General features: G+C 38.3%; 1 protein-coding gene across 9 annotated transcripts in view; it reads left to right on the forward strand.

Annotated features, from left to right (window-relative positions):
* Positions 1–24,648, forward strand: part of FOXP1 (forkhead box P1) — a 679,928-nt gene that overhangs the window by 283,107 nt on the left and 372,173 nt on the right. Inside the window, exon 1 of one of the 9 annotated variants that reach the window (XM_072598674.1) lies at positions 24,041–24,144. The exons of the other annotated variants lie outside the window; for them this stretch is intronic. The gene's annotated coding sequence lies outside the window, so the exon portion shown is untranslated. Of the gene's footprint in view, positions 1–24,040; positions 24,145–24,648 lie in introns of those variants that run through there. 9 annotated transcript variants of the gene reach the window in all.

A 24,648-nucleotide genomic window follows, 5' to 3' on the forward strand; every position in this document is an offset into this window, starting at 1 on the left:
ATAGTGTATGTTAGAATTAGTTAGTGCCTTTCAAATATTTCCATACTCAGGACTGATTTTCAGTCATGCTTATTGTATTAAGACTAATCAGAGAGTTAGCCATGCATGGTTTCTGCATAAATGTTTGTGGGGACTGTACATAGGCTTTTATGATCAATCCTAACTGGTTGTTTGTGTTAGCAGTAGGTTTCCTAAGCTGTGCTGGTGTGATCCATGGGATTGCAAGTTCAGTCTCTACCTATAAATCAGTGAGGTGGGGAAAGATGATCAAGATGATGACATGCTTGTTGAAAGCTAAATGCTTGTGCTTGACTTCTAATATTCTTCTAGTGATTTGATTCTCTCTATCTATAGTTTGATATCATCAAGGAATTAGAGAATTTGAAAAAAAATCTGTTTTAAAAAAGTCACTATAGAAGTCTCCCCTTCGTACAGTATGACTTGTCAGAAGTGAAGATGTAAGGATAAAAGTCAGGTTTTATTTTTTTTCCTTCAGGTTTGTATGGGTCCAGGTCAGGTGATGATATTGGAACCCACTGTGGTCCAGCATCTTAATGACCTTGGAGGCAACAATTCTCAGCACAATTTTGTTGTGACGTGCAATCTCTGTATCTGTTGTATCCACAAAAACTGTTGTGGTTGTCTGGTGCCTGACTGATAATGGTGATACTAGTATCCAAATAAAGAAGCAAGAAAAAAAAAAAGATTTGCTTTAGTAACATTACAGTGTAAGGAAAGATTAATTGGGAAATTGGAGAATGATTATTTTAAGTGGTCAAAGATATCTTAAAAAGGCAAATCTCTTTTAAGAAATAGTGGGAAAATAGCAAAATGAAGGCTTCTCTAGCAAAGGAGAATCCAAGTGAAATGAGCCACCTTACTTTGACTCTAATTTACACTAATGTAAGTGTGGGAAAGGTAATGTACTAGAGAGGACAGGTTTGTGGTTGAAATCCAGTGGATGGATTTTGACAAATTAAACATTGGGAAGGATGTTTGGAAGTTGTCCAGATCCTTACTATTATTTATGTCAGTGAACTAAAAATCAGTGGTTAATTTGCAGTTCTTATAATTTTTATGATACTTATGTTGCTGTAAATTTAGCAGTGTGCGGCATCAGCTCAGCGGGATACACTTCATGTTCTCAGCTACCTTTTGACATCATAATAGATTTCAGTTGCCAAAGCTTTCTCGATAGAATGAAATGTCAAAGAGAGCTGCATGGAATATTTGGATCAGATCCAAACACAAGTAAACACAGAACAGAATTTCAGAGGCTCATGTGGAAATTAATCCCTGGACTTTAGGGGAGCGAGGGGAACAGAGACAGATTGGATCCTGGGAGTGTTGTTTGGCTGGGTTTTGATGGAGGTCTTATGAAATTTCATAGTATCATAGAGCGAGAAGAGACAAATAAAGGTTGAAACAAATAAAGAATGCTTAATTAATTTAAATGTTGTTCTTTCTTTTGTTAATTATTAAAGGTTTTGTCCCCTTGAGAATATTTTATTGTGACTCAAGGCTAGAGCCTCATTTTGTGTAACAGTATGTTATTGAACTTGGTATTTTTTTGGCCCCCTTTAACTGTAAACATGACTTTACACCATAAAGTTTAAAACCTCCTCCCATGTTTTAAGCACTTTTTAATAATAGACTACGTTAATATTATACATGGTTAATTTAAAAAGTTAATTGTAAGGGAATTTAACAGTTAGGAAGAATTTGCCTTCTCTTTCATGCTCCTTAATTCTGCAAAAAAAAAAAAAAAATCGCAAGTGACCTTAGGTAAGTCATTTATCAACTTTGGACCTCAATTTCCTCATCCAAAAAATGAAGGTTTGGCACTAAAGGAACTCTTTTAAGGTCCTTTCTAGCTTCTAACGCATGAGTCTATCATCCTTTACAATTGTTTTTTCCCTATGATACCAACCCAATTTTTACAATCCATCAGCGTGGTCTTATTTACCTCAGCAAATTTCTGTTTGTCCATGAGGATCTATACTTTACCAACTTTTTCTTTTATTAGGGAATACTATTTTTGTAGGTTGTTGCTATTATTGGCCACTCTTGTTTCTATTTTTTGAAAAAGGGAGAAATTACAGTTTTTAAAGTGCACATCCATTAACATATTTGATTGCCAGGACAGGGAGGTAGGAAATTTGCCTGTATGGTGTCTGTGGGTATGTGGATCACAATTAGGTGACAGCTATCTTGAAGGATCAGTGCCAAAGGTAGAAGGGGATGTTGTTCTAAAATGGGTGAAAGAGAGTGTTGGAGGGAAATGACTGCCTTTGATGATTTTCTTGGGTTCCTGTATCTCTACACTTCGCCCAACTCGGTACTTGGAAAACATTCATACAATCTATTGCCAATCAACATTTGAAGTCTTTCCAGTTTCTACTCATTTCCTAGTCCTTGTCTTCGCAAACTCAGTGCCCCCTATGTCAATAGGAGAGAATAGAATAGGACTTTTTAATGGAAATACTTTCCTAGATCTGTTCAGAATTGACCTCCTAGAAGCCCGTGACCATCCAGATAACATCATGATGAGATGTTGACTTGTAAACTGTTAGTATGGCCGATACAAAAGAAAAAAATCTTCCTTGTCTTCTATATATATATATTTGTACTGAAGTACAGATTACATCAAAATACCATAGGCCATAGTCCTAAAATATAATGTCTATGAAAGGAAAGCACACACACACACACACACACACACACACATACACGCACATGCACACACAAACACGCGCACACACACACAGCCCTGCCTCACTTAAATATAGTTCACTTGCAAGTCAAGACATTCCCCTTCTGAAGTTACTGCTCCTCTTTGAGAATGAAGGATGAACTATGACGTAAACACACGGGTTGGTAGCTTAGAACTTCACTAAGTGTTCTGGGATACCTTGTGTGGGGCAGTGTGTGTCTATGTACACATTGAAAAATAACACCATACTTTGGGTTTAAAGTTTTTAATTTTTAATTTTGATATGTTTTAATATTGCATTCAATGTATTTCTCCATCCAGCATCTCTCTCTCTCTCTCTCTCTCTCTCTCTCTCTCTCTCTCTCTCTCTCTCTCTCTTTCTCTCTCTTTCTCTCTCTCTCTGTCATGTAACAATCATCCCATGTAACAAAGAATAAATAAAAGGGGGGAAGTAAAACTAACCAGTAGGTCAGCCAAGTTTGACATACATATTTAACGCTTTACTGCCATAGTCTCCTGTCTCTTCAAAAAAGAAGCCCATTTACTTTTCATAGACGCCTATTTTGAGGGGCAAAGTTGGGGCCTGTATTGACACCCTTAGTATATTTAGGTTGTACATTTTCCAAGGATTGGACAGCTTGCAGTCTTCTGAATAAAAAGAGCCTGCTGTGTTGTCAAGGTTAGATAAGTGTTTAACAATAGCTGGGATGATTAGTAATCAATGCTCAGTGAAAGAGAGTAGATGAACTCTTTAAACATGAAACTACTATGTAGGTCTTGAGAGAACTTGGCTTTGCCCCCACATTGCCAACCCCTCTGGCATTCAGGTTGTTGGTATGTAAAATCAGTATTTTTTTATTCATCAGCATTTTTGATATTTATCATTTTCTCTGGTAAACATGTTTATTTTCTGAAGGCTTAAAATATAGTGAACTTTGGATTACGGGGAAAGAGGAATGATGGAGCCCATTTGGTCATTTAAACTTTAGCAGCACAGCTAAGAATTCTATATTAACACTTATAGCTGTGACCAGTTTATTTTTTTCTCTGACACATCAACAAAAACATCATTCCATGCACCCCATGCCCTCCAGTAAAGCAAGGTACGTACCAGTTGAGGCTGGCTTTTTGAGTGATTGTGGGAGCAACATATGAAAATAGAAACAAGAAAGAGTTCTGAGGACTAGATGATAGGAATGCAGTTCTCACTACCTAAGTTACCCTTGACCACCAAATTTGGAAATGCTCTTTCCTTCCTCTAACCTCATAGGACAAATTATTGTGTGTTTTTCTATTGGGAGACACTGTAGCCTGATGGAAAGATAGTTTGCCATGGCTTAGGTTATTTCACTGGAGTACGTTTCAAGCCCACCGCCTGTGGGACTAAGGACAATTTATTTATTCTTCCAACTGTACCTGTAAAATGGGGGTAATAATATTTTTGCTCCTTGTCTCACAGAATTATTTTGAGGAAAGTGCTTGGAAAAACTTTAGATCCTTTGGAAGGTGATTTAAATACCATTGTCTCAGACAGTGACCCTATGGTACAAATGAATCTCTGTTCTTCTAATTATTTCAAGTTTAGAAGTATTAGTTGAATCATATTATTTGGGTGATTCTCCAATCCACTGGGCATCCAACTATCTATTACTATGATAGGGAAAATTTAATCATTTACAAGTGGGATTGTCCCTAAAACTACTTTAATAAAGGACAAAGTATATCGATTGGCATAATCATTCTTCTAACATTTTACTATAATTTCTGCTATCTGTACACGTACATTTTAAATACAAATAGTTTTAATCAGATATGATCATTTTATTTTGAAATAAAATTGTTTATCCTACTATCTCTAATATACATAAATACACTGTGCCATTTGAGACATTTTGGTCCTTTGAACTATTCTGAAATTTTGGGCCTTCAAGTATGCTTGGGGAGTAGGGCAGAGTCAGAGGAATTAGAATGTAAGCTTCAAGTGGGCAAGTATTCTATCGTTTTTGCCTTTGAAATCTCCAGCACTCTGTAGTGCACACACCAATTTGCCTGGGCCTCCAGTCTCCTTCCAGCTCTAAATCTTTGATCCTCTGATCTTTTTGATGGTTGTTTTTTTAATACTTGTCATGATTGCTGCATGTGAGATGACCAAAGGTCCCATGAAATCACATTCCCTGTTATCTGCGGGTGCACAGTGAGCCAGCTCCACCCACTCCTTACTTTTCTTCTTCAAGAAAACTCAGTTATCCATTCTTTCATTTTGCTACATCTTATATCTTCTGAGATTTATATGAACTGAGATGATGCCTATAGGACATTTTAAAAACCATAATATTATATATAAATACCAGCTACTAGTATTATTATTATTAACTATTATATTACTAATACTATTATTATTAACAATGTTATCATTTCATTTATGGCAAGAATTTCCATGTTGGTTCAGTCACTACATTAATGCGTTGCCTCATTAGACATTAGACAAGGACCTTCTCCCTTTTTTTCTTCCCCATTCTGTCATACTTGAAGCAGAATAAGATCAGACAGCACTGAGAGCCATTTTGTAATTTTCATTGGGTTGTTATGGACAAAAAATTTCTTTTTTCATTATATTCTATTACCTTTTAACCAATGCAATCACAGGTATGGTCAAAAAAATTCAACTGTACAGTTTAGTTGTTTTTAAATATTTTTGCTGGTTTGCTAGGCAGTCGATATACACTTATTATGTGCTTACTCAGTGTTAGGCACTATGCTAAGTACTAGGGATACAAATATGAAAAAGAGAGACAGTCCCTGCACACAAAGATTGTAAAGTCTAATGGAGTAAGACAACACACAAAAAGGAGTTGAAAAGTTAGGAAATGGGGTAGGAGAAAGGAGCATGATAGAGAAACACAAAGGAGTAAAGTGGGGAAGGAGTAAATGAAGAAATGGCTTGCCAGGGCACACTCCTTAAATGGAGGCTTGTGTATGAGCTATATCATCTGTACTAGCTTTGAAAGTTCCATGAGGGTGGGGAGCATGTCAGAATCATTTTGGTATCTTCCCCAGACCCCAGTACCTAGCACAGTAGGTGCTCAGTGCATAGTGGTTGGTTAATAAAATGTTTTTGAATGAATGAACCGAACATTTAATTATCTACGTGGTTGAATATTAATGGTGTTTAAAACCTATGATCAGTGTTAAGTTATGAAGAAAGGACGTTCTCTTCATCGACTGATGTATGGGTATACATATACATGAACAGTTTAAAGATGTACAAAGTTACTTGTATTCTATAGACATGTCTTTTGTTGCCTTAAATATAAAACATAAATGCTATTTGGAGATGTTTGTTAGAACAAATTAATATTACTTTGAGGGTCATGTAAGCCGTACTCAGAGAATCTGAACCAAGTTGATTTCTTCTTGGACAGTTGAACCTTTTCATACATCTTGGCAGACTTTGTAGGAGTACAGAGGTTTTGCCCTTGAACTTTAGTAAGTGGTTAAATCATGTAATCCAAGAATACGTTGTGGGCACAGTTACATGACATTTGAGTGACTTTTGGAGAACAGTGGGCAACCTTTATATGGGAACTGGGAAACTTACTTGAATAGAATGCCCACTCCAGTCCTTGTCCATCTAAGAAACTACCATATAAGTATCGTACAAGAGAAAATATACAAGACCTTAGATAACCAGGCATTGAGTCATGTGATGGATTGGTAGCAAGAGTAGAATTATATCCCGAAATTTCAGACCCCACTTCCTTCTCCTATCTCTTTAAAGAGAGATAACTAGGGGTATAAGAAGGACATAATGACAGTTTTTTAGTAGAAGCTATATCCATTAGCATGTAGCCTTGGCATGTAAAGAATGTTTCATTAGTATGTGCACTCCCACTTTCCATTTATTTGACACTAAATAATTATTGATATTCAATCATAAAGGGGAAGGGTAGGGGAGCAGCCAAACATCCTGTACAGTGTGCTCAGTACTGTGCCAAGAACTTTAGGATGATTATTTCCTTTGGTCCTCACAACATCCCTGAAAGATGGGCACTATTATAATCCCCATTTTGCATTTGAGGAAACTGAAGCAAAGTAGAGATTGAGGTGAATTTTTCAGGGTCGTTCAGCTAAGAAGAGTTTGAGGTCAGATTTGAACACAGATCTTCCTAACTGCAGGCCTCTATCCATTGTAAAAGGACATTGTATATCCTGAAGAACACTAGTTTTATTCATTCAACAAATTTTAAAACTCAATTATACTTATCCTTTTAAAGTAGACAATAGACTCTACTTAAAAAAATAAATTTTAAAAATGCAATGCAAAGTACCAGTTCTTTTGAGACATTCAGGTACGTCTAAGAGAACATCACACACTTTACCCACACACTTGTGGTTTGTAGTCAACCTGGGAAGTGTAACAAAATTCCAAAATATGACCTTGGCATCGTACTATGAGACATACATTGCACTTATGGATTAAACCCCAGTATTATGTGCATGACATCGGCCCAACACCTTTTGAATTCAGAGGGTGACTAAAGGACAAGTCCCCTAAATAGAAACACCTTTTTATTAGCAGTAAATCTCTTTTGTACTCTAATGTGGGGCTTCAGCTGATCAGGTGGCAAAGGATCACATTTCAATTTTTCTTTGAAGGGGCAGGGTAATGGCATATTTTGTGTAGCCTTTGCCTCTTCTGCTAATGTTTGCCAGATTGTTTGGCAATTCAGATGGGGAGGGGAGAGCATAATGAAAAGGGGGTTTCTTTTTTAAAATAAAGAAAAGCCTAATGCTGGCTAGGAAGAGGGTATTTTTTTTTTCATTTTTAAATCGGTAGAAAAATATGGCTTCCTATCAGCAGAATATAAATCGCCACATTTTCTTAGGTAAGTGTTAAATTCTGACTGATATTTGGTATACAAAGAATTCATTTATCTGGTGTTCTTTTCTCCATCCCAACACTGCAGATGTTCCATAAAAATTAATGTTTTTTTCGTGGATTCTTTATGTGTACTTAGTTTAAAGGTGGTTACCAGGAGAAGGCTGGTGCTCCTGGTCAGCTTTTCTTAGGCCAAAGCTGGAATCAAAAATGAATGCGAAAATTCTTCTTGAAATGTGTTGATCTTGTCATTTAATGCTTTACCTTGACCATTAGGTGACGTTCTAAGAGATACCCATTTAAAACCAAATCTGTCTGACTTGGTAATATGGAGTAAGCTAGTTGAAAGGATGATCTGTATCGTGAAGAAAGCAAACAGCCAAAACCTCCTATGTACTCCCTGAGAATATCACAGAATGTTTCCTTCGTTCCTTCATTTTCATCCATCAATAAACTGAAGAGCAGAAATGTGGTGGCTTTCCCAAGGTCACAGAGCGGGCTAGGGGCACCGCTGGGACAAGAAAGCTGGCTCCTTGACCTTCAATTCCATGCTTTTTTCTAGTATTGTTACGTTGATAACAGCCATTTGGCATCATTCTTAGAGAAAGTGTAAGCAGAGCAAACTGACAACCTTGAAAAGTATGCTGGAGGCAACTTTTTTCAGTGGGAATTCAGTTCAAACAAATATTAAGCACCTAATGTGTGCAAGGTAGTATGGCATATGATGGAAATATGCCCCCAAGTGGCATAGCTTCTGTTCTCCAGTGGCTTCTAATCTAGTAGTGACTGACTATAATTCAAGTTAGAATACGATATCAGGGTTTCCTGAGAGAGTTAAGGAAAGAGAGAGTACTTCCAATTGAGAAATAACTCTGAGGAAGTACCGTGAAGGAGGAAAAAGAATGTCAGTAGCCAGAGATGGGGGGGAATATATTTCAGGCAGAGGGACTGGCTTGAACAAATGTGTAGAGGTTGGAAAAGGTAAAGTGAGATCAATGAACAGCAGACAGGTGATGAATGGATGTGAATGGAATTAGTGAGAAATGAGACTAAAAAAGAGGTTCTGGAGGCTGGATTGGGATCGTCCTTGGATGTTAGACTAAGGAGCTTACAGCCCAGTCAGTGAACAGGAGGGATCCACTGACTATTTTGGAGTATGAAAGTAATATCCATAATAATAATAGCATTTATATGACTCTTTAAGGTTTGTGAAGTTTTATGAAATTGATTTTATTTTCACAAGTACCCTGGGAAATATTCTTATTATCCTCACTTTACAGATAGGAAGTTGAGGCAGATAGAAGTCAAATGACTTGCCCATGCTCCCTTAGCTAGTAAGTGACGGAGACCGGGTCATACACTGTCTTCTTTGTGGCACCTCGTTGTCTCTGAAGATTTCTTTAACAAGTATAAGGGGGAAAAGTGTACAGAAAAGGGAAGTGGCATTAAGCAGACAAGCCAAGTTACAATAATAGTCAACATGAGTGTCGATGAGACTAGAGGGTGGCCGTTTGGAAAGGAAGGGATAATAACAGAGATTTTGTAAAGGTAGAATTGATAGAAGTTATTACACTGTTGAACAAAAGGAATATGGGAAAGAAGAATCAAAATGATTCCATAGATTTACATTTTAGGTGGAATCCACCAAAATAGGCGAAATAGGAGGGGAGAGATTTGAAAGGGAAGGAGGGTCAATTTGGGACATGTTCAATGTTGCACTTGACTTTTGGCAAGGCCTCCAAAGGTAGAGTTGTCTATGATATTGCTGGAGATTGGAAACTTCAGATTGTGAAAGAGACGCAGATCTGCGAGTCACCTGCATAGTTACAAACATTTAGACTGTGGGAGTCAATGTGATTGTGAGGGGAGAGTGGAGAACAAGAAGTAAGAATAGTGATTCAGGAGGTGTTTACCATTAGGAGATGGGAGACAGAAGAGAAAGCAACAGCAAATAATATATAATGATGACAGCTGTAGAAAGGAAATCATAAGAAAGTATTGACGTGTGGAAGTAAAAAGAATGAAGAGAATCCTAAGAAGGAAGAGGGGGTGGATGGTGCCAAATGTTACACAAAGGTCAATAACAGTGAGTCTGTAGAGAACTACAGAATTGGACAGATCTCAAAGGCCATCTGGTCCATCTCCATACCTCAACAGGAGGCTCTTCACCAGCTTACTTTCTGAGTAACCATCATGCTTTTGTTTGCAGAGTTCCAGGGAGAGGTAATACACTGCCTCCTGAGATAGCCCGTATCACTCTTGTAAAGTACTAATTATTAAAACCTTAAAGCTCTCTCTCTCTCTCTCTCTCTCTCTCTCTCTCTCTCTCTCTCTCTCTCTCTCTCTCTCTCTCTCTCTCTCTCTCTCTCTCTCTTTCTCTCTTTCTCTCTTCTCCCCTGCCCTCCCCTCTCCTCTCCCTCTTTCTGTGTCTTTGTGTCTCTGTCTCTGTGTCTCTGTCTCTCTCTCTCTCTCTGTCTCTCTCTCTCTCTCTCTCTCTCACACACACACACACACACACACACACACACGCACACAGACACACGCAACCATACATACTTACACACTCCCGTTACTCCTAGGTCTGTGTTCTGGTGCCATTCAGAAAAATCCTGATTCCTTTTCTTCAGGGAACTCTCATCTCCTCCATCTACCTCCTTGTCTTTCAACTCATGTTCATGTGGTATGAACTCAAGGCCCTTCTACCATCTTAATTGTCCTGTTCACGCTTTGCAGCTTATCAACACCAGGATGGAGCAGAAGTGGTTGATCACTTACTGGATACTTCTAGCCATATTACATATGTACATCCACACCTCTCCTTTCCCAACTCCCCTTTATGTCTTATCTTTCTCCATGAGAATTTGAACTCCTTCAAAGCAGGCATGATTTGGCAGCCTGGTTTTTTGTCGTTTTTTTGTAGCCTCAGAGCTTAACACAGAGCCTGGCACATACTAGATACATGATCTGTCAGTCAATCAATCTATCTATCCATCTATCCGCTGTCCAAGCTATGTTTTATGTACTGATTATTACCAATGACAAAGTTTTTATTTTTCACATCTGGGTTTATACATTATTTAAAATTTGTAGCCATTACATATATTGTGGGGATCCGCCACTGATGGTGATAATATAACTGAAAGCTGATTTTCCTAAGGTCTGAGTCTGACCATGTTATTCCCCTGTTCATGAAGCCCCCATTTCTCATTACTTCCCATATATTCAATATAAGGTCCTCCAGCATTTAAAGCTCTTCCTAATATGTCCCCTTCTTACCTTCCTACTCATCTCATACCTTCCTCCTCTACATTCTAGGTACAGTTCAGGTAGACTTCTTTACTTCTTGTTCCTCAAACACATCTTTCCCCTCTCCCTCAACTTGGTGTCTTTGCAGTAATGGTCACACATGCTAGCATGTATCTGCCCATTCGCCTCAGCTTCTGAGTTTTGCTGACTTCATTTGTTCCTGCCCCCTCACCCCACTTTTTACCGGAGGCCCAAGCTGCTAATATAGCTTTGTGGCTTAGATGATCTCTAGACTCCTCCGCATGTAGCTAGGTCTCATTTAGTGGAATAATGAATTATTTGTATATGCAGTGCATATTTCCACTGGACAGGAACAGGTTACCATATTTTATATAATTGTAATTTCAAATTGTGCTGATTCAAAATAAATACGACTTCTTGGAATTTGTTATTTGTACTAATTGGGACTTATCACATATCTAGTTATGTATATGTTGTCTCTCCAGTTACAGTTGTGTGTGTGTGTAGTTGTGGTTGTGAGTTTCCCAAAGCCAAGTGTCTGCTTCCTACAGTTCCTGGCTCCATCTCCTGTATCTTTGAACTTGCCATCTCCCATGCCACAGCTAGGTGGCGCGGTGTATAGAGGACTAGGTCTGGAATTAGGAAGACTAGTTCAAATCCAGCCACAGAGACTTACTACTCTATGTGATCTTGGGTAGGTGACTTAACCTCCATTTACCTTAGTTTCCTACCTGATTGCTCTCTCCCTTTTGATGTCACAAGCAAAGACACAGAATGAATAGTCCCCAGATATGGAAGGACCCCAAATGGAAGTTTTTAGACCCAGAGAATTCTGTCATCAAAGGTTCTAGCAGTTGGAGGAGGTGTTGTTAGACTGGAGTGGGGGGAATGTCCAGACCAAGAAGACCTTAGCCTTTCTGAAACCAGAGAGGTTTTCTGCATGTGACCCCTCACTGCTTTTGAGTACCACATAAATCTCTCTTACTTTTCCATAATACTCAGTTCTTTTTTCCCATCACTTTTCTAATTTGTATGTGCTTTAAAAAGTGGAAAGTTTTATTTGACATAATAACCACATTCATCTGGCACACATGTAAGGTCAATTTCTAAGAAGTAGAGGGGGATAGTGATAGGAACTGTACCTGTGATTTCACTGGTATTGGGAACTCACAGTGTAGAGCAGCAGGAGAATATATAGTTTTCCCTTTGTTTTATTGTTGACTTTAAGACAATTGAATCCTTGATGTCTTCCTCTTGGTATAATCACAGTATACCTTCAGCTGGCATAATATCCATTAGCTTTAGGCTGATTTGCTATTGAAATCTCAGATTTATAAGAGGGAGAGAAAAAGCACGAAGTTAGAACAGGCCACAGTAACATACAATTTAAATGGTGAGAAAGTTTATTTGCTTTTTTTTCTGAAGATGTGCTAAGTGATTTTGCAGTTTGAGAGGAATGGCCTTATTGCACTTAACTCTGCATTTATTAAATAAATTTGTTCTCCAACTCAAGTGTTAAGTGTGTATTATGAAACCCCAAAGCCAATCTCAGTGGTTGCAGTGTGCAAATATTTTTTAAATTATGTAATTAAATAGGACTTGGGCTGCAAGGTCTACTAAAGTAATTTATTAATTGAATGGCCTGATTTAATTTTATGTTATTTTAGTTTATTCAGAAAAGAGCCTGTGTCCCTTGTAGAGATAGGAGCCTCTTGTGTGACTGTCAGTGATGGTTCATAGGTCCTCCATAAGGAATCTTTAGCACCCAATTAAATATTAACCAAGAAGATGGGACTTGCTTTTTCTGTCCCTGAAACTCTGTTTTGACATCTAATCTTGGTGATAAAAAAAAAAAATACCATGCAGAATAATTTGCAGTATACTCTGTGTATCACTAGATTATTTTTAAATGAATTTCTTCATAATTCTTTTCCTTTTAATTGTGCCAGGATATAACATTGTATGAAGTGTAATAATAACACTAACTACATCCTTGTGATTCAGTGTTAACTCTGTGTAGCAATGGCCAAAGCCACACTGGCTGTGTTTCCTTTAAATGTCATTTTAAAGGTATTGTGGTTTCTGAGCAGCAGCTGTGATTGAAAAGTATGTAAACTAAGCTGTTCTTGCTCATATCATTTTTTATATTCTTATGTCAGACCAGAAGGCTGCTTTAAATTTATTTTTCATTGTGTATTAATTCTAGAGCCCTTTTTTTCTTTCTTTAGAACATATGTTCTTCGGGACGTGTTACACTCAACCATTTTAGAAAATAACTAATTGTAGGGAAAAGTACCAAAGTAGTAACTAGAGTATTGTATTTAAATGCTCTGTGTATTTCAGTATTGAATATAGATATATATAGATATATTATTAACACATATTGTGAAATTATTGTACTGTGTATCTGTGACTTAAGAGATGAAATAATCACATGTACTCTACTGAGTGATATAAAAGGCAATGACTTTCCAAATCTCCTTCCCAAAAGGAACATTTTTTTTTTTTACTATAGGTAATGCAGTAATTTGTTACTTTAGGGTTTTTTGAGGGGGACTATCTACTTAAATTCTTAGTATTTCCAAATAGAAACTTTGTCCCTGAGTGCCAGCCTTTCAGAATTTCCATTTACTTAATAAGCTATTGTGAGCAAGTATTTCTCCCTGCCTTGTAGTCTCATACCTGCTCTGGTAGATCTACATAAATCATGTTTAGAAGAGGGTCTTTTTGGGGGAAAGGGGAAGGAGTTTTGAATTCAAGTCATAGAGGAGATGAAAAAGGTAACCATACACAGTAGCTTCTTTTGTGCACTTTAAATGATAATTTTTTAGGCTTATATGACCCTTAAAACATTTTTTTTTATCCTGTGAAAATTTCTAATAGGTGATACTGAAAAAAGTACTTTCCCTTAAAGGTGGTAAAAGCAACTTAAAGGACATGTTAGCTGTTATCCCAAATTGAATTCTCAAAGTAATTTGATTATGTGTTTTGGTAGTTTTCCCCAAACCCACTAACTTACCTTATAAAATTATTTTTTTATAATATAGTTTTTGTTTTTAGCTTTTGGAAGCAAATTTGGCAGACAAATTCCTTCAACTTGAGGAGTCCCCATTGCTGCCCACACCTGTGAAGGAATGACCCAGGTAGAGCGCAGCACCTCCATCTGGCCTCCTTGATGTCTTTGAAAGACAAAGGTCTTCTCACTGCTGAGGATCTCCAGTGTATCTGGCATCCATCCTGCTTGTACGTAATTTTTTTTTTTTTGCATGTTGTCTTTCTCATGGAGACTCAGACATCCTTGAAAGCAAGAATGAAGTTTTTGGGTTTTGGGTTTTGCTTGGTTTTTTCCTTTCTTTGTATCCCTAGCATTTAGCACAATGCCTGGAAGGTAGGTGCTTAATAAATGCTGGTTGACTTTTTATAATCATACAGTCAGACGTAAGACTTAAGATATCCCTAAAAAATCAATACAGTGGCTCAAATGCAGAACAAGGAGTAAATGACTAATATCTCTAATTGACAATGTCTAGGGTTTTGAGTTTCTTTACCTGTAAAGGGAGGGGTTTGTCCTAAATGATCTCTACTCTTAACTCTAGATCTATGATCCACACATCTAGATCTGATCATCAAGTTACCCCTCCCATCCTCTTCATCCGCTCAACAACTCTGCACCTGGTCACTAGTAGCACATTCATCCATCCTCAGAGTGATGCCAACCAAATTTAGTCAAAATATCATTCTTTTTTTTTCTGTTCGGTAAAGCTAAGCTTGGTTACTTTGAAAAAAAAATTCTTAGAGGCAGAGAAAACAAAACAGATTACAAACATGTAATGAAAGCATAGAGAATAGATATATTTGCTAAATATAAAGTTGATGATCTAAACTTAACAGGTCTAACTATAAGTGAAGTTCATGGATTTCAGTGTGACGGGATCTTTGAGGCCATCCTCATATTACAGATGAGGAACTCAAAACCCTAAGAGGCTAGGTGACTTCTGCAAGGTCACATAGGGAACAAATAACAGAACTAGTATTGAAACCACTGGACTGTCAAGTCACATTTTTTTTACTCTCTTTTAAAAAATGTTTATTAATATATTTTAAAAAAATTTTTACATCACCATAATTTTCCCCAGTATCTCTTCCTTTCCCACTCTAAGAGAACCATCCCATAGAACAAAAAGAAGAGGAACAAATCAGCACAACTGATAAATACATAGAAAAAGGTGGAAAATGTGTGCATCTATGTACTGTAGTAGGTAAAGAGAGGCTTGAAATTCTAATTCAGGCTCCAACATTAGCTATGTGACTCTAGGCAAGTCACTTAACCCTTGTCTGCTTCTGTTTCCTCAACTATAAATTGAACATTATAATAACACTTTCCTCCCAGGGTTCTTGCAAGGATCAAGTGAAATAATATTTATAAAGTGCTTAGCACTCATCCTGGTACATAGTCAAAATCTAATAAATGTTTATTTCTTTCCTCCCTTCTTCCAGTTCTCCGTCGTAATCTGTGGTCTTAGAAATGATCCAACTCTTTTAATTGTGAGTAGGTTGACTGTCCTCGAGAAAGATACCAAAGTGTAAAGCTCTATTTTGTCTCATTTTGTTTTTCTCTGTACTAGAGCCCCTTTATTACCTGGTTCACCCCATCACTCCCACTCCAAGCCCAAATTTAGAAGAAGCTTGTGAAAGATCATAAGCCATGAGAAGTAGCTTAGCAATTAAATCCAAAGCTGGTTCATATAAAGGGGCTTGTTTCTATTTGGAAAATATGAGATTTCCTTCTTTCTTTCTTTTTTTTTTTTTACATGGACCAGGTGTGGATTAGTTCACTGAACCTTTCACCCAGCCCTGATTCCTCCTTGTAATTCTTCTGAGGCCGTAGTTCAGGCAAGGCAAAGAAATGGGGTATTAGAGGTGAACTGAGAGGCATTTAAAAGGTAAACAAAGTGTGTAAGATCCCGAATCAGTAACAGAATATATGCACAGACTTGAACATCACAAGAACATTTATTTCCATACCAATAAGTTAGATCTTCTATTTTCCTCCTTCTTCTTTGAAGATGTTTTCAAGGGCCCTTCCACTGAGCAGCGATACCAGCCTCTCCCTTGGGCACAGGGATTTGGGAGTTAATAGTGTGCCACCAGCTGTGCTAGGGGAAACGAGAATCCTGACTCTAGGTTTCTATAGCTTAAAAAAAATAAAATGGAAAAGAAATGTATGTTTTTGAAGCATTCTCCCCAAGCATCTTAGACTTACCTCCCCCCACAAGAAGCTTAAAATCCAGTACTGTTATTTGCTTTTTATTCGCTGACTGCATTGAGGCCTTCATGACTTACTTAAGTCACATTGTTATTACCTGAGCAGGTGAAGTAACTTTATGCAGTACATAAGACTTACCTCTGGCATCTTCAGTTTCACCACTCACCCACTCCTATTGTGTTTTTAACCTGTATCTACCCTCTCCCCATCTTAGCAGACTCAGCAGCCTCTTTTCCCCCTTTCATTTAATAATAAAAATAATAGCTAACATTTTAAAAAGTGCTCTGAGGTTTACTAAATGCATTAAATATCTTATCTTATTGGATTCTAGCAACAGCTTTGTGTTCTTGTTATCATCCGTAATACACAGATGAGGATGTTAAAGCTGAGAGGTAAAAATGACTTGCCCAGAATCTAGTAAGTGTCAGGTCTGGGCTTTGAACCTCAGTCTTCATGTTTTCATGCTTTCAATCGTAATGCCCTGCCCACTGTTACCTGTTAGTAAAGGATTTGATATTAGTCATTTACTCCTTGTTCTGCATTTGAGCCACTATACTGATTTTTTAGGGATATCTTAAGCCTTACGTCTGATTGTCTGATTATAAAAAGTCAACCAGCATTTATTAAGCACCTACCTTCCAGGCATTGTGCTAAATGTTAGGGATACAAAGAAAGGAAAAAAACCAAGCAAAACCCAAAAACCTCGTTCTTGCTTTTAAGGATGTCTGAGTTTCCATGAGAAAGACAATGTGCAAAAAAAAAAAAATGTACAAGCAAGATAGATGCCAGATATATTGGAGATCCTCAGCAGTGAGAAGACCTTTGTCTTTCAAAGGAGTCTCAGGTATCAGGAACAGAGGGAAAAGGGAAAAGCATTTGGGGATGGAGGTAGTAATGAAGGTCTCCAGTTCTTTCTGGAACATTCCTTGTTTTGGGGGGCACAATATACTCTCTTTGACTGTTTTGCATAGCAGAGAAAGAGCCAGTTCATGCTACAACTTTGACTTCCTTTGGTCTACTTTGGAGTGGCAGTCCTTTTTTTTTAAACCCATGTATTAGGCAGGTCATGTCAAAGGCACCTGTGAGGGTCAGTAGCTTCCATTCTCATAGAGTTATTTGGGCAGGAGAGTTTGGTAATGTATTGTACCTACATATTCTCCTGGTCCAGATCATTCTTTTCTTTTACTGGGTTATTGTGCCCTTCTCCCTTCATCCATCTTCCCAAAATTACCTTCCCAAATCAACTATCATTTATTAAAATCCTATGATGTGCCAAGCTTGGTGCTAAACCCTGGAATTACAAAGAGAAGCAGAAATAGCCCCTGCTGTCAAGGAGCTCGGTCTAGTAGGGGCAACATCAGGTCAAAATGAGGTGCAAAGGACAGGGTGAAGGGGGGCATAATCCCTGAAGGAAGGCACCAAGATCGAGGGAAAAAACCTGAGAAAGACTCTGCAAAAGGTGAGATTTGGGGTGAGAAGTGAAAGAAGCTGAGAAGCCAGGAGGTAAGATGAGGAGGGAGAACATTCTAGGCAAGGGGCAGAAGCAGGGACAATGTCCAGAATCTGGAAAAAGAATGTCTTGTGCGGGAAACAACGGTACACAGACGGGAATGTGGAGGAAGAGGATGTTGTTCATGCTTGTGAATGCACATGATGTACATAAAAATACAGAAAATGCTACATTGTGCTGATGGAATTGTCCCAATCTGAGGACGGTGATTATTTTTCTGTTGCATACTTTTGGGCACATAGTAGGTGCTTAGTAAATGCTATCGATGGATTAAATGATTTCTCCTTCCCAGAACTACTCTGCGGCTCCACCTCTGCTAGCGATGTATGTAGCATGTCATGTCATTTTTTTTTTTTTCTCAGTACTTCTTATAGTAGTCAGAATGCGCTCCCGGAGAGACATGGCAGTGAAATGGGCAGAGCTCTGGATTCGAGTCAGAATACTCACTTAGCTCCTGTGTGTCTCGAGACAAATCTCTTCCTCCTCATCTGTCAAGGAGGCAGTTCTAGATGGTGTTTAAGATGTCTTCCTATTCTAAATGTTTGATCCTGTAATGGACACAAGGACATTTCCAGCTAAAAACAAATCTCAGAGTATTGATTTAATAGCAAAAGAGGATACAAAGCAGAGTACTTGCTGAATGGTATATAAGAGGACAGTTTTCAGGACAGAAACTGAATTTGAAAAAAAAACTTAAAAAGAAGGGAAATGAAATAGGTAGGAAAGGATGGGGCAGAGGGAAGTGCTTCCCTATCTTTCCTGGTGCTCAGATAGCTGTTTTCTAACTGAGAGGTGGGGGTGGGGTCAAGCACAAACATTTTGGGCATAGTATTGCCAAATTTTCAAAGTGTAATTACTATTAAACTGGGGACACAATGAGTTTGTGACATTAATTTTCAGGCGACATGGTCCGAATTCTTTTCAGGTACACTGACTGTGTTAAACTGAGTTCACTCATCCTTCAGTTTAATCCTCCCTGAGCCAATCTGCCTACAATAAAACGTGGCCCTACAATAGCTCAGGGCTATCCCTATAAACAGCCAGATGGGACTCCGGGAAGGGAAACCACTCAGTGACATAGAGGAGATATCCTGAACAAAGAGGTTCTATGTGGTGCAGTCCAGCTTAGTTGGTTTGTGACCACAAAGTGAATTGCCCCAGATTGAAGAGCCAGAGTTAGCCTGAGTGTCCTGTCTGCTGCTTAACCCTACTCAGAGAGACAGCTCTGAAAGAACTCCAGTTCAGCTGCAATTTGGAGCATGCCAAGAAGCCAGATGTGGCCACTGGAAGAATATCTTTAATAGTTTGTCATCTGGCTCCAGCTGCGCTAACCTATGCCTGGTAAGCGGCCATGTGTTGTGTCTGCCAACTGGTGGCCAGACACTCGAGCAGACTTAAGCAATTAGCGGAGTCCCCCATCCGGTGGCTGGATTCACTGTGTGTGTCCTACGGATTACCACTGCAGTCTCAAACCAGGGACTTCTGTGGTCCCTGGGCAGTACATCCAGTAAGTGAGCCAAAAGGCAGCCTCCCTCTGGCTGATCCCAGTGAAACCTGGCAAGGCTGACTTCATCCCAGAACATGGAGAGTGCTAGATGGGAAATGGACAAGAAATGCCACCAGGATAAGAAGAGAAGCTGATCAGATGATGCTCATGGTGCAAATCGGATTTTGACTGGGGGCCCACTGCCTTGCCTTGAGCAACTGGTTTTCAACATGCCATTCCATAAATACCTAAAAGCTAGGAGAGCTTCTTCTTGAAGGTTCAATTTTTCTAGTAACTTTTAGTACAGATGCATCTTTGGAAGAACATCCTGGTTAATGCCGTAGCTTGTAGTTTTGATCCAGGGGGAGCCGCGTGGGGAAAGTATCAGTGTGCTGAAGCAGTTTTTCCCTGACTTAAATCCATACTATACCCTTGTTCAATGCTGAATTCTGATAGGCACCCTGTTTGCTAGCAATAAGAAAAAAAAAGACTTTTGACTCTTTGAAACATTGAAATCTGAAGGAATTTTAGTGGGGAGTTTTTGGCTTCACTTTTCAGCCTTTGCTACCCATGCAGGAGAACATTGCTATAAATATCGCAGCCATCTAGCCAGATTATAGTCCTTGAAAAGTGGCTACTAAAAGTCAAGGTTGTCAGATTTCCAGTGAAATGGAGAAAAATAACAACTGAATGACGAAATACATTAAAGTTTCAACCTAATAATTTTATGATCTCCTCCCCCCTTGAGATCTCTTTTGATATTACCTTTTATTTATATTTTCTGTCTTGGATGTGCAGTTGTTTACCTGTTATCTCTGCCCTTAGACTGTGAACTCCTTGAGGGCAAGGGGACCATATTTTCCCCTTTCTTTGTATCCCCCTAACTTAGCTCAGTGACTGGGCACCCCAGGAAGTGCTTCGTAAACAAAAGATTTTTGACTGAGTGACTAGCACTAGCCACACTGGAACCCAAAACAAAAGAAGGATGAGAGAGAGGGAATGGCCCATCACAATAGAGCAATATCTAAATAGTTTCATCACAGTGGGAATTGGAATGGTTTTCCAAAGAATTCCTAATTGTGAATCAGCAACAAGAACCTGACAATCTCCACCCATCAAAAAAATAACAAAAAACCAAAATCAAAAGTACTAACTAAAAAGAAAAATTAAATATATAAATATATATATGTAAAATTTCCTTCTACATTTGCATTCTAAATACATGGTGTAAATGTATTGGGCAGGAAACTTAAGTGGTGCCATTTGGTTTTGTGGCATTGGTGTGGGCTGGTTAAGGGGGTGGGGGATAAAGTTTGGGGATTGAGATAGCATGAGTTGAGCCAGATGGTTGCATTACACATCTTTGGTGTTATTGTTTGCTTCTTAAAGCAGTTGCAGAATTTTGCCTTTGGCAACATTTTTCTCTGTGCTTGGGTGTTCTGCTATGGATTTACTTTTGACAAAGTACATTAAAAGAAAAGTCTTGCTTTTTTTTTAAAAAAAAAAATGTCCTTACATTTTTGTAAACTTGTGAAGTCAACAGTGTGTTCATAAAAATATTTTAAAAATGTTAAATATGTTAGTAAATAGTAGCAGGATCAGATTTTTTTTTTTTTGTCAATACAGAGATTGAAACCATATTTTTAAGTAACACTTTGAACTTTCTGAAATGGTCGGTGGAGTTAGGAGGAGGTTGGCATTATTATTCCAGTACTAAAGAATCTTATCCAGTTAATAATGAGCTAACTTTTTCCATTACTTATTGTAGGTCCTGAGATTGTGCTTTACCTGTTGCATGTTATCAAAAATACATACTTTGTGGTATTTAGGCTGAGAGGTAGACAGCCATGATAGGGAGATGGTTTTTGACTGAAAGTTTCTTTGACATTTGTTGGAAGTGCTTATCACCCATCCCACTAAAATTTACACTTATTTCCACTGCCAGTAAATTATTCTTTGTTTTCCATCAAAGGGGAGAGGTATTTTTAAAAGGTTTCTCTGACTTAGCTGAAAGAGCTGTATATTCATGAGAGCTTTTTATAGGAAGTTTCTTTAAAGCTCTATGTGTTTTTTTCAATTATACTGGAATGCGTCAGAATAATTGCAAATGTCCTTTTTACAGTCCAGGCTTCTTTTTTTTGTCACACAACCTAGCGATGGGCACACACACATCTTCCTTGGGAGACATTTGTGCTCCTTTTGGGCATGAGTTTCAAGTTTTATTTGGAACCAGCAGTACTTAATGAGAAAATAGAAAACTCACAGCCCTAACCTTATTACAATCTCTGGCTGGTTTTGCCACCAGTCCTAAAGCAAGTCCTCCCAATAATGCTCCCATTGTGCTCATCCTATCTGATCCGTTCTTGCAATGTTTGAGTAAGTCTATCTTACAACATTATAAGAAGATAATCAGCTGCCTTCGAAGGTCCCCATCTGGAGTAGAGAGTTCTTTTACTGAAAGATGTTTTGCCTTTTGGAGCTAGCTCTCGTGTTTCATCATCTGTTCTGTAGCGATGCAGTGCGTATGAAAAGTCAGTGACTCTAAATCCATCTGTTGTTATTATTTTCCACTGATAATTGGCTTGAACAATGAAATGTCTGTGTCTGTAGCCTTTGAAACTGTACACCCTGTTTATTTTCTGGAGGTCTCATTCCACTCTCCCCCTCCTTTTTTTTTTTTTTTGCCTCATTTTGCTCTCAAACTCACAGCAAGTGGAGCTCTCGTGAAGATGATATCTTTGACTCTGTGCATCCGTACGTGTCATTCAGCATCTAAATCTTGCCTACAGATTTTTGTCAAGAGTCCTGTGTCTGTTCGGTGAGCTCCATCCCCCTGTGCTCTTTCAGCAAGAAGACTGGCAGATACACAATACAAATGCATAGATATCTTACCTGTAATGTAGTATTTATTTCACTTTCCTTATTAAAATATTAATTTAGAGTACAGTATCTAATACCTATGGAATTAGATACTACCTATAATTGTATAATATATTCTGTTGCATCCAGTTTTGCACGATACAGGGCATTAATATTGGATTCCACTAACAGCAGTTCCATTAGCTTGCTCAACCAGTATGAGATATATATGAGCTGGGAGGCATAACTACCAGCCAGAACTGCCAAAACAGTCATTAGAAGCTCCATTGGGATGGACAAAGGCTTTTTCACAGTGATATACTGATTAAATTTTGTTCTATGGTTTATTTGCATCAAGGTTAGATCACCATAATCTAGGGAATCATCTTATCTAACACCTTATTTAGAAGGTCATTTCAAGGCAAAAATGGTGAGCACTCTAAGAATTCTAAATTCTTGAAGATAATTATTTGTATCCATTTGGGCCTTTCAAACTCGGTTTGCTTCATTTTCCTTCTCTTCTCCACCTTCCAGTTTATCATTTTCCATATTTTTTTTCCTTTCAGTGAAGAGAAAAAATGTAATCTACTCTACTCTGCAGGAATTCAAAACAGGGTAATTAAATGAGTTAGCCTAATAATATTAATAATATGTTGAAATAGTGACACAGTGTTTGAAACACCTGGACCAGGCCATCTGTGATGAATTGTTTCTAAGTATATGAAATCTATGATTCAGCCTTTAAGTCTCAAGATTAAAGTAGACCCTCTAAGGCAGGCCTACCACTCACTACTAACTATACTGTCCATCAAGAGTTCTTACCTGGCCGTTTGTGAACTTGTTGTTAAAATATTTTGATAGCTGTATTTCAAAGTAATTAGTTTCCTTTTAATCCTATATATTTAATTTTATGTGTTTAGAAATATTATTCTAAGAATAGATACATAGGTTTCCTCAGGCACTGCCAATGTGAACCATGATAGAAAAAAAGTTAACATTTCCTGCTTTACAGAATCCTAAAGAAGTTGAGAATCGTCTTATTTATATTTCAGTAGCAATTACTTAATTCTGTAAAGTTACTAAATAACTGTTACCAAGATTTAACGTGTAGGTGTAGAAAGACAGTAAGTCATCAATGTGATTTGATGCTCTAGGAGCTGAAACCAGGGAGACAAATGGATTCCAGTTCCCCTCAGGTTGTTTTTGCTTGTTTTCAATCCTACAGATAGATCCTATTCAGGCCTGGCATAGTTGCTGATTGTAGTTATTTTATGAAATGGAAATGATAAGTGGTTAAGGCTATTGAGGGGAAAAAAATATCATCCCCAATAGCCTGTTGAAATGGGTGGTTATGGTTGGGTGATATTTCATGACATTTGGGAGGAAATCTTTTGGGATATATTTTAGAAAAACTTCTTAGATCATTTCCCTGAAATGATTAGTGAATTTGAGGATTTTTTAAAATAGTCTTTTGTTTATGCTTTCCCAGGTGGATTAAAAATATAGAAATGAGAAAAAGTGGTGGTTTGTAATGGATACTTTTGAGAAAAGGAGGGGCTTTCCCTGTCCTGGACAGGTAACTGACCAGTAACTGAACTGTTGTCTTTGGATAGTGGGTTGTTTGTTTGTTTTGGTTTGGTTTGGTTTTTTGTTTGTTTTTAAGGAAAGATCCCTGAGTTATAATTATATCCCCAGTAAACCCCAGTAATGATGTAAAATGTTCATTTCTCTTTTTGAATTAGAGTAAATAGAGAACTACCTTCATTTCTGTTAGTGAAAGTCTTAATTGTTAATGAGTACAATTCATTTTCATTGTTATTGTAGCAACCCAACATTGAACTGTCTCAGCCTTTATTTCCTGTGCTTTCCCTGACTTGGGGGAGCCTCGGACAGGTAGAGGGCTCAGCGGGCGTCCCATCAGAGCCAGTTACTCATTTGCTGAGTGTTTGTGTTTATGCAAAGGGGCCTCTTCCTGCATATTTAATCTCCAGTAAGGCAGTGGCTTTTGTTGTGTTTAGACCACATACCTTCAGTCCTTCCTTACCCGGCCGCCAGTGCTGGGAGCCTAGAGAGCGGGGAGAGCCGGACTGTGTTTCCAACTCTCAACTTTCTACAGTTGGGTGCAAATTAGCCTCCAACTCGGTTCGCCTCTCACCATTAATGGGTAAGTTGGTGCTAGAGCAGAGTCGGCTACTTTCATTTCGTTTTCTAAATGCACCAGTTTTAAGACAAAAGATTTTCCTGTCTCTAAGTGCTTAGATCCCTCCATTCAGCCCTCTTGGTCCATTTAGGGGAGGGGGAAGGGTGGCAGTGCTGCCTTAGAGCACGGATTCAAGTACAGGTGCTTCTGAAGGGTGCTGCCTTAGAATGTAGAGCGAAATTCGGGAATGCAGACGACAGCCTCTTTAAAAATAGGAGAGCAGCTTCATTCTTCTTCGTACTAACAAATCCTGTTTTGTAACTATCCCGCAGATAATGCTCCCATTGTTTGCTAAAAGCTTTCAAACAGTATGCAAGACAGAACTGTAAAAGCAGCGGCGAGAAACTCTGGTCTTTATTGTCTGGCTCACTAGGGTCCTCACCAGAGCGGCTGGGCTGATAGCGAGGCTTCGCTGCTGTGGAAATTGAATCGGGCTCTTCATTGATATTAATAGCACACTAGAGATGT

This window comes from Notamacropus eugenii, chromosome 3 (assembly GCF_028372415.1).
Source record: "Notamacropus eugenii isolate mMacEug1 chromosome 3, mMacEug1.pri_v2, whole genome shotgun sequence".
Taxonomy (NCBI): domain Eukaryota; kingdom Metazoa; phylum Chordata; class Mammalia; order Diprotodontia; family Macropodidae; genus Notamacropus; species Notamacropus eugenii.